Source organism: Asterias amurensis, chromosome 20 (genome assembly GCF_032118995.1).
Source record: "Asterias amurensis chromosome 20, ASM3211899v1".
NCBI classification, from domain to species: Eukaryota; Metazoa; Echinodermata; class Asteroidea; order Forcipulatida; family Asteriidae; genus Asterias; species Asterias amurensis.
Genome location: NC_092667.1, coordinates 8,398,312 through 8,409,666, shown reverse-complemented (window position 1 = coordinate 8,409,666; position 11,355 = coordinate 8,398,312). Strand labels below are relative to the sequence as shown.

Sequence of the window (11,355 nt, the reverse complement as noted above, 5' to 3'; positions counted from 1 at the left end):
CGCGAAACAGACATATAGGGCGCGTTAATTTAGCTTCCCTGGGTCGACCCAGGTGTGTGGCGGACTTTTTTCTAGGACATATATCGAATGAAATAAATATATATAGGACAAAACAACAAAATATAAAGAACGAAAATAAATATATATAGAACGATATAAAAATATATATAACGAACTAAAAATATATAGAACGAAATAAAATTTGTATAAATATTTAGTATGAAGTAAAAATTTAGAGAACGAAATGAATTTTTTTTTTATAGTATGACAAAATATTATAGAACGAAATAAATGTATATATATATAACGAAATAAAAATTATATAGAACAAAACAGAAATATATGGAACGAAACACATATAGCGCGAAACAGATATATATAGGGTGCGTTCGTTTAGCTTCCCTGGGTCGACCCAGGTGTGTGGCGGATTTTTTTCTAGGACATACGTGGGTTATTATCTGGACACGTTCGTCCTGGAAAAAAAACCGCCACACACCGGGGTCGACCTGTGGAAGCTAAACGAACGCACCCAGTATGAAACAAAAATAAGTGGGTTCGTTTAGCTTCCCCGGGTCGACCCCGGTGTGTAGCGGTTTTTTTTCCAGGACGAACGTGTGCAGAAAATTACCCACATTCGTTCTGAATAGTCGTGAGCGACAAACGTGTTTAACCAAGCAGGAATTCGATCGCGGCTACAGTACGTAGTCGTAGCACCACGACCGAGAGTGAGTTGAGTAGCGTAGTTGCGACTGACTAAGCAATCAAATGTTGTAGTTTCCCATGAATTGTTTCAAAAGATATGGTTACGTTCCAAGCTACGCAGGCATTCCAAGATACACTTACTTTCCTTCCAGTTACGCTATAATTCCATTAAAAGGTACGCTTCAATCGCGAGTCAAGTAACGCTTACGTTCCATTACACGCAACAACGCTTTGTTCCAAGATATGCTTACGTTTCGTCCAGTTACCCTTTCAATTAAGGGTACACTTTCAATCCCGAGTCAAGCTACGCTTACGCTCTAAGATACGAAGCTACGCTACCTCCAAAATCACTTACGTTTCTTCATGTTACGCTTAATTTTTTATAAAAAGGTGTGCTTTCAAATACGTAGTCGTAGCACCACGACCGAGAGTGAGTTGAGTAGCGTAGTTGCGACTCGACTAAGCAATCAAATGTTGTAGTTTCCCATGAGTTATTTCAAAAGATATGGTTACGTTCCAAGCTACGCTGACATTCCAAGATACCTTTACTTTCCTTCCAGTTACGCTATAATTCCATTAAAAGGTACGCTTCAATCGCGAGTCAAGTTACGCTTACGTTCCAAGACACGCAACAACGCTTTGTTCCAAGATATGCTTACGTTTCGTCCAGTTACCCTTTCAATTAAGGGTACACTTTCAATCCTGAGTCAAGCTACGCTTACGCTCTAAGATACGAAGCTACGCTACCTCCAAAATCACTAACGTTTCTTCATGTTACGCTTAATTTTTTATAAAAAGGTGTGCTTTCAAATACGTAGTCGTAGCACCACGACCGAGAGTGAGTTGAGTAGCGTAGTTGCAACTCGACTAAGCAATCAAATGTTGTAGTTTCCCATGAGTTGTTTCAAAAGATATGGTTACGTTCCAAGCTACGCTGACATTCCAAGATACCTTTACTTTCCTTCCAGTTACGCTATAATTCCATTAAAAGGTACGCGAGTCAAGTTACGCTTACGTTCCAAGACACGCAACAACGCTTTGTTCCAAGATATGCTTACGTTTCATCCAGTTACCCTTTCAATAAAGGGTACACTTTCAATCCCGAGTCAAGCTACGCTTACGCTCTAAGATACGAAGCTACGCTACGTTCCAAGATCACTTACGTTTCTTCATGTTACGCTTAATTTGTTATCAAAAGGTGTACTTTCAATTCTGAGTCAAGCTATGCTTACGCTTCAGGATACGCAGCAACGCTTACGTTTCAAGATACGCAGCTACGCTTACGTTTCAAGATACGCAGCTACGCTTACGCTTCAAGATACACTTACGTTCTCTCAAGGACGGTTAGGAATCCCTCAAAATTCCCTTCCCTTCCCCAAGATGCTTTAAAAATCGTTCACATACCAAGGCCCACCAGTTTCATCTGTTTAGCAGAAAATACTGCTTAATAATCACCCTTTGTACTATTGTTGCTATTATTTGTTTGTTATGCTGATAAACAAGTCGTTGAAGTTTTGGTGTGGTAGTTGAAGAAAATACTTGTTTTTTTTAAAGTCTCACAGAAAAGTTAAAAAAAAAATTGGCACCGTGTTCCTGGTTTATTTGTAGTCATGGTTTAGTATTCATAGTTATTGATCTTGAGTTTTGCTGGCTGAAGTGAGTTCCCCTAGTGTTAGTTACATAATACTGTGAAAGTTGAATTCCCATACCAATACTACATGTACACGGTTGTGTTCTTATAACGTATGCTGCATGCCGTGGTGACCGAAACAAAAGAAGAAAAGTTCTAAAACTCAGCAAGTGAAGCTGCATGCATTCCCCTTTTCTTTTCTTTTCTATATTATTTGGTAATTAATTTCACTTCAAACCAGCCTGAATGTAATATCTTTAGTTGCAGTTCGTTCCCCAAAATTGGGAAAAATTATCTGTGGCTGTGTGATTATCCTAAGGTTATTGACATTTTTTAGTTTACGTGTTCTATCTACAGCGATAGTTAATTCAACGTGTATCATCAGCAGTAAGGAAGTGTGCACGACGACTCTGTTATCTAACGACTTGATGTCAAGTCTAGCATACTGGTCCGTCGCGCGGGCGGCGCTTCCTGCTATTTAGGTGTTCGGGCCAACAGCCCGGAACACCTCTTATTTTTGTTCGTTTTTTTTTTTCTTTTTAGGTGTTCGGGTATTGAACACCGAATTTTTTTTAATTAGGTGTTCGGACTCGAGTCCGAAGACCTCTTGTTTTTGTTCGTTTTTTTAGGTGTTCGGGGAAACAGCCCGGAACACCTCTTATTTTTGTTCGTTTTTTTTTTTTTTTCTTCATACTTCTTCTTCTTCTTCTTCTTCTTCTTCTTCTTCTTCTTCTTCTTCTTCTTCTTCTTCTCAGCGTCCCTTGTCCGCTAACAAAAGCGCCTTTCCCAAACTCGTATGAACTTGAAACTTCACACATAGTTAGCGATTTATTAGGAGAAGAAACCGTGTGAGTTATGTCATGATGACGTCATCAATTCTTGAGTTATGAATATTCAAAGTTTATTAATTCAAAAAATCATAACTTTTGATCTACATGAGGGATTCTTACAATCGAAACATCATCGGAATCGTCATTGAAAACTCCGTAAACGCCTCACAGACATGACCCCATTTTGATGTTGTCTTCCGGCTCAAAAGAGAGGTTGAAAATTTCAAAATTCACGTCTAAAGAACAACGTAAATCCCCATTGGTATGTGCATAAACATTGCACGTAGGCATACACACAACGTGTAGTGTATTAGCGGTGCAGCAGAGCACGCTCCAGTGATCATCCATTCTGCTTATTAGCGGCGATTGTCCGCTAAAAAAATTACACTTCCCAAGCACATATAAAGTTGAAACTTCACACATAGTTAGTTATGTATAAGGAGAAGAAACCGTTTGAGTTATGTCACGATGACGTCATCAATTCTTGAGTTATAAATTTTCAAAGTTTATTATTTCAAAAAATCATAACTTTTGATCTACATGATGGGTTGTTACAATCGACACATCATCGGAAAGTTCGTTAAAAACTCCGTAAATGCCTCGCAGACGTGATCCCATTTTGAGCTCGTCTTCTGGTTCAAAATCGAGTTTGAAAGTTCACAATTTCTTGTATAAAGAACTACGAAATTTCCCCATTGGTTGTGCGTAACACTTGTGGCGTACACGTGAAGTGTATACTATTAGGCATAATTTATTTGGTGGCATGCTGCCAAGTTTGTTGTACTCTGTGCCATAGCGTGATATGCGTAGAGCTATATAGCTATGCAGAACGCTGCGAAAACGATTTCATTTCAATCTTCAGCGTCAAATTGTTCAAATGTTACCCTTCCGATGGCTAAGTGGTCAATGTGATATTGAAGACGAGGTTTCGCTGAGATGGCCACCTACTTCAGTGATTCATGGGACTTTTAAGTATGTGAGAAAACAACAGTACAAAATGACGAACATTGGTCATGTTTGGTTAAACACCGAGAAGAATAGAGACGTTACATCGATCGACCACTCCCCCCGGGTGAAGGGCGTTTTGGGCCCACGGAATTCACGTCAGTATTATGATATCTATTACTTCTTGAACTTAGCATAATCATCAATTGTTTTGATTATTTGTTAAAACAACTATCCAAGTTATTTTGAGTTAAATATTTTGAAGAAAAAAAATCTCTGAAATAACATAAGCCCTTTCAAACTTTCTCTAGTAGGAAAGGACGTTACGTAACCTAATCTATTTCTACCTCCATGCACAGACATGGATGTTACAATACAAAACATTCAAAGAAAACAGAATGGTTAAAGCATAAGGCCCAAGCAATTAGGAGTGGTCTTGCTAAAATAAACTGCCGGATTAAACAAAACTTTAGTACAAACAAATAAATAAAACAATCCAGATTTTCATCTTCTTCTCTTCGTCCCTTGTCCTCGAACAAAAGCACATTCGTATGAACTTGAAACTTCGCACATAGTTAGATATGCATTAGGAGTGGAATAATGTGTTAGTTAGGTCATGATGACGTCATCCATTCTTGAGTAATAAAAATTCAAATTATTATTTCAAAAAATCATTATTTTTGATCCACTTTTTTTTTTACTTCTTTTTTAAAATATTATCAATAGAGCGCGAAAAAGCTTCATGAAAAATAGTCTTCGTTCAAGGCGGTTAAAAAATACATGCCCCTTACAGTATTTTCTTCAGTCGTCAGTCAATATTTCCTTAGTTCAGATTTCCTAAACTACATAAGCTATTTTGACAATCTGTACATCATATGAAAGGGCTTTACGTACTTGACAGAAATGGATATGTTGGTGAACTTTCGTTGACCTTTTGACCTGTTTAAACGGGAAGTGACTGTGAAATGATTTGAAAGGGCGTGGTTGATTGTCTTTTAGGTCGAAATAAACATCCTTTGATGCTTTACCATCACACCATACAAGTCTGGCAAAGGTCTGGTTTAAAACAAATATTACCGATGACGTCACCAAACATACACTTTTACTAGATGACGTAATCATGTGGTTTTGACAGTTTTTGTAATTTGAATCATTTATTACAAATCTTGAGAACAAAGCAAGGTATCATATTTGTTTTTTAATCCAGGCTTTTACTCCCGGAAACCGAACACCTTGAGTTTGTTCACAAACTCTCAATCTCTAGTTTTTTTTTTTTTTTACTTCGTCTTCTTCTCCGTGGTTTTTGTCCGCTAACAAAGACATACTTGCTAAGCTCACATAAACTTGAAACTTCACACGTAGTTAGATATTTATTAGTAGATGAAACCGTTTTAGTTTCGTCATGATGACGTCATCAGGTGTCGAATTACCAGGTTTTTAGGTTCAAAAAGTGACCATTTGCTTTTCGCTATATGTCTTCGAATTTTAAAGTTATGATATTCATAATTACGCATCTGATAGATCAAGACTGGGACTACATTTGAAAAGTTAACGTCAAAATCGTATGACCCCTCCTTCCGTTCGTACCGGAAGGTCAAAGTTTGCAATTGTATATTTTTCTTCAAAAATACATCTCCGTCCCTTGCCCTCTAACAAAAGCACACTTTCCAAACCTGTATGAACTTCTAACTTCACACATAGTTATATATTTATCCGGAGAAGAATCCGTTTGAGTTACGTCACGATGACGTCATCAACTCTTGAGTTATGAATTTTCAAAGTTTATTATTTCAAAAAATCATAACTTTTGATCTACATGATGGGTTGTTACAATCGACACATCATCGGAAAGTTCGTTAAAAACTCCGTAAATGCCTCGCAGACGTTATCCCATTTTGAGCTCGTCTTCTGGTTCAAAATCGAGTTCGAAAATTCACAATTTCTTGTATAAAGAACTACGAAATTTCCCCACTGGTTGTGCGTAACACTTGTGGCGTACACGTGTAGTGTATTAGGCATAATTTATTTGGTGGCATGCTGCCAAGTTTGTTGTACTCTGTGCCATAGCGTGATATGCATAGAGCTATATAGCTATGCAGAACGCTGCGAAAACGATTTCATTTCAATCTTCAGCATCAAATTGTTCAAATGTTACCCTTCTGATGGCTTAGTGGTCAATGTGGAATTGAAGACGAAGTTTCGCTGAGATGGCCACCTACTTCAGTGATTCATGGGACTTTTAATTATGTGAGAAAACAACAGTACAAAATGACGAACATTGGTCATGTTTTGGTTAAACACCGAGAAGAATAGAGACGTTACATCGATCGACCACTCCCCCCGGGTGAAGGGCGTTTTGGGCCCACGGAATTCACGTCAGTATTACAATATCTATTACTTCGTGAACTTAGCATAATCATCAATTGTTTTAAATATTTGTTAAAACAACTATCCAAGTTATTCTGAGTTAAATATTTGAAGAAAAAAAATATCTCTGGAATAACATAAGCCATTTTAAACTTTCTCTAGTAGGAAAGGACGTTACGTAAACTAATCTATTTCTACCTCCATGCACAGACATGGATGTTACAATACAAAACATTCAAAGAAAACAGAATGGTTAAAGTATAAGGCCCAAGCAATTAGGAGTGGTCTTGCTAAAATAAACTGCCGGATTAAACAAAACTTTAGTACAAACAAATAAATAAAACAATCCAGATTTTCATCGTCTTCTTCTCTTTGTCCCTTGTCCTCGAACAAAAGCACACTTCCCATACTCGTATGAACTTGAAACTTCGCACATAGTTAGATATGCATTAGGAGTGGAATAATGTGTTAGTTAGGTCATGATGACGTCATCCATTCTTGAGTAATAAAAATTCAAATTATTATTTCAAAAAATCATTGTTTTTGATCCACGTTTTTTTTTTACTTCTTTTTAAAAATATTATCAATAGAGCGCGAAAAAGCTTCATGAAGAATAGTCTTCGTTCAAGGCGGTTAAAACATACATGCCCATTACAATCTTTTCTACAGTCGTCAATATTTCCTAAGTTCATATTTCCAAAGCTACATAAGCTATTTTGACAATCTATACATCATATGAAAGGGCTGTACGTACTTGACAGAAATGGATATGTTGGTGAACTTTCGTTGACCTTTTGACCTGTTTAAACGGGAAGTGACTGTGAAATGATTTGAAAGGGCGTTGTTTAATGCCTTTTAGGTTGAAATCATGGAGGAGTAAAGAAATATACATCCTTTGATGCTTTACCATCACAGCATACAAGTCTGGCAAAGGTCTGGTTTAAAACAAATATTACCGATGACATCACCAAACATCTTTTACTAGAGTAATCAGGTTGTTTTGACAGTTTTTGCAATTTGAATCATTTATTACAAATCTTGAGAACAAAGCAAGGTGTAACTACTTGTTTTTTAATCCAGGCCTTTACTCCCGGTAACCGAACACCTTGAGTTTGTCCACAAACTCTCAATCTCTAGTTTTAAGTTTGTTCGGCCAACTCAAAAATACCTTGTCCGCTAACAAAAGCACCTTTCCCAAACCCGTATGAACTTGAAACTTCACACATAGATAGGTATTTATTAGGAGAGGAAACCGTTTAAGTTACGTCATGATGACGTCAACCGTTCTTGAATGATGGTCATTCAAAGTTTTTTTATTAATATAAAATCATAACTTCTGATCTACACAGGGGATTCTTACAATCAATACATCATCGGAATCATCATTCAAAACTCCGTAAACGCCTCGCAGACATAATCCCATTTCGACCTTGTCTTACGGTTCAAAAGTAAGCATTTGTATATTTTCTTGGCTTAAGTGTTTATGCCCAACGCAGCATACCCCTCGCGACTATAGCTTGTTCAGACTTGTTTACACATTAAACGCCAGTGCCATGTGCGTGCACATGGCGTGATTTTCCATTGATAAGTTTTGACTGGCAAAAGGTCACATACGGAGCTCCAGGAGTGCCATCCAACATATTGAGTTACCGACATACGTTATCTCATCAAGACGACTTATTTCGTGGAACCAGTTACTAACCGACATATTATTTTGCTAAGTCGACTTACTCAAAACTATCAGTTGACTTAATAACATAATTTATCTCATCAAGTCGACTTAGATAAAATGTTAAGTCCACTTACTGACATATTTTATCTCACCAAGTCGACTTACAGTTTACTTATACACAGCCTGCACACGTTGCAAATTGAGATTGCGAGTTAGGGCCCGCGTGATCGCTAACAATGTGGGGCGTTTTTGTGCCTGGGATGCAGAAGAATAACCACAATCTAAGACTTGAATCAAGTCTACACCTCGTCCAACTCCGACTGTATTAGTCAATTCAGGCATCCTCTTCACTTTTATTTTATGTAACAAGCAAAATTATTAATTTACTGATTATATTTAAAAAAGGTTAATGGCTGTTAGCAAACTGCGTCCAACTAACACTACATGGTGTACATGTACTTGCAAAATAGGTTTTGACCCTACTAAATAACTACGTGAGAAGATTGAGACAATAAATCATGAATTCAGTTCAAACGGATAAAAGTTTGTTTTCGTCATATTATTCATCAAACTATAAGCCTTTACACAATGAAAAAAATTAAAACAAAATGTATGTATGGAAGGTACCAGACAGCACGTAGAGCCGAGTTGAAAAGTGACAATACCAAAGTGCAACCATCAGCCGTGAAGTTACATTATATATGATGGTTGTCAAAAGGATAAAAAGGTTGTTGTCGCCGCAACCAACCCCTTATATTTGAACGAACCATGTGAATCTATTCAAACAAACAAAACCTTCTAAAGAATATCCATGCATAGATTTGCCAGGTGCATAAAATTATGTCCCAGCCAGCACTGTGATTTATGTGTGTTTTACTAGTTTCCTCACTCCCCAACCAAAGTGACTACAATACGTCTCTATTGAATAGCAATGGTATGTTTCGACATGGTTTTTATTTTCAGCTTTTCCATAGATCCTGTTTTTTTATGACTCCCAAAAATGGCCGACCGTGTTAGTTCGCAAAGTAAAAGGAAAACCACGCAGTTTCGAGGCAAATTTGTGTGGATCATTTTATTCTACTTTTACAACATCTTTCCAACCATTATGTATTCTATAACAAACGGTTACAAACGCTTTTTATAGACCAACTCGTCCGATCCAAGGCAACGTGTTCCTTTAGCGCATATAATGTTATTTACATAAAATAAGAAAATACTGGAACCCAAAACCGGGCTAAGCATATACTAATTATGTATCGTTTGGAACCTCCTTAACATCTCCTGCCCTAGTGGTGCCCGATCCAAGGCATCAAACATGACTTAAAGCCATTGGACCCTTTCGGTTAACAGTATTGCCCAAGGCCCACACTTCGTGTATCACAACTTCTATAACAAACCTGTGAAAATTTAGGCTCAATCGGTCATCGGAGTCGGGAAAAAATAACGGGAAAACCCACCCTCGTATCCGCGCGTTTCGCCGTGTCATGACATGTGTTTAAAATAAATCCGTAATTCTTTTGGCCCAGAGGTGCTCGGTCCAAGTTGTCAAACATAATGACAATGAAGTAAATTTAATCACAAACAATGGAACCCCCATGAGCGGGCTAAGCACGGGCTAATCATACTAATACTCTGGTAGCACCATGTAATGCTTTACAAGGTGCTGTGGCGCAATTTTGCTGCTAATTTTGTAAAGTTAAGAAAACTCCTAAACATCTTTTGACCCAGAGGTGCTCGGTCCAAGTTGTCAAACATAATGATAATGATGTAAGTTTAATCACAAACAATGGAACCCCCATGAGCGGGCTAAGCACGGGCTTATCATACTAATATTTTGTAACCGTTGGAACCTACTTTATATCTTTGCCTGGTCAAACATCATTTAAAGGGGCATTACAGTATTACATTTAGTTTTAGCCCGCAAACGTAAAGTTAAAAAGCAATATAAAGACTAGGAAATAGAGTGCTCTCATAGTGGTGCACAAGGTTTGATACACACACATCTCAACGCGTGTTCGGGCTGTTAAAGCCATTATACACTTTCGGTAAACAGTATTGTCCAAGTCCCACACTTCGTGTATCACAACTTATATATAAAATAACAATCCTGTGGAAACTGAGGCTCAATCGGACATCGGAGTCGGAAGAAAATAACGGGAAAACCCACTCCTGTTTTCGCGCGTTTCGCCGTGTCATGACATGTGTTTATAACAAATCCGTAATTCTCGTTAACGAGAATTTATATTGTTTTACCGTTTTCTCAAAAAGTAAACCATTTCATGGACTAATATTTCAAGAGAAGTCTTTCACCATTACCTTCTGTAAACCCTGTAAATTATTAATAAATCTGTGAACTTTTTGTTTCTGTACCGAAAGGGTCCAATGGCTTTAAGTCAACTTCTTAGTTTCTGTAAGTCGACTTGGTGAGATAAATTATGTCAGTTAGTCAACTGATCATTTGATCTTAGTCGACTTGGTGAGATGGATTATGTCAGTAAGTCGATCTACTTGAATCAAGTCTACACCTCGTCCAACTCCCAAGTCTACACCTCGTCCAACTCCGATTGTATGAGACCCGAGCGCGAGTAGCACTCAGGGCTCTCGGGGATCGAGTACATCCCCTTACCTTATTTTCCATGGTAGAAAAGCTAGCTTTTTTTCTAGGGTCAGTGTTCCACACTCGTGGGACTCCCTACTCTCCGAGAGAAGTACTCCCGGCCGTTGTAGTAGGAGGCTGACTCTAGGGCTCAATAATTTACGATTGGCTAACGTTCTTCTGGTCGCGACCAGTCGAACTCCCCCGCCCGAGAGAAGTACTCCCGGCCCGGCGCAGGAAGTTAGCGGAGAGAGCTTGGGTATACCGGTTAAATCCGTTCCCTTCCCCTGCTCGCTCCCCCTCGCTCCAGCGGAGAGCGTGGGCGCAAACGAAAATATATACGGGGTATACCGGCCTCTGGCCTCTCCCTTGCCCCGTCTGTTTTCGTACTGAGCCGGTCCCCGAGCTACCAGGAATTTACGCCGGTAAGGCCGTTCGATAAATTCCATGGTCAGCCATTTTCCTTCCTCGACACCGCGGTGACTTGGATCGAGGGACTATTGAGGGCGCTGTTGTGAGAAACATCGACCGGACGGTCTTTTTCTTCCCACATACGCAGTACCGCCCGGAAAGAGGGACGAACTTCAGTACCGGTCAAAATTGAAAAAGACCG

The 11,355-nt window shown here is 38.6% G+C and overlaps 1 protein-coding gene across 2 annotated transcripts in view; it reads left to right on the top strand.

The window, feature by feature from the left end:
- Positions 1 to 5,891: 5,891 nt before the first annotated feature.
- Positions 5,892 to 11,355, top strand: part of LOC139952521 (receptor-type tyrosine-protein phosphatase F-like) — a 58,660-nt gene continuing 53,196 nt past the window's right edge. For both annotated transcript variants that reach the window (XM_071951674.1, XM_071951676.1), the window contains exon 1: positions 5,892 to 6,482. The gene's annotated coding sequence lies outside the window, so the exon portion shown is untranslated. The remainder of the gene's footprint in view (positions 6,483 to 11,355) is intronic.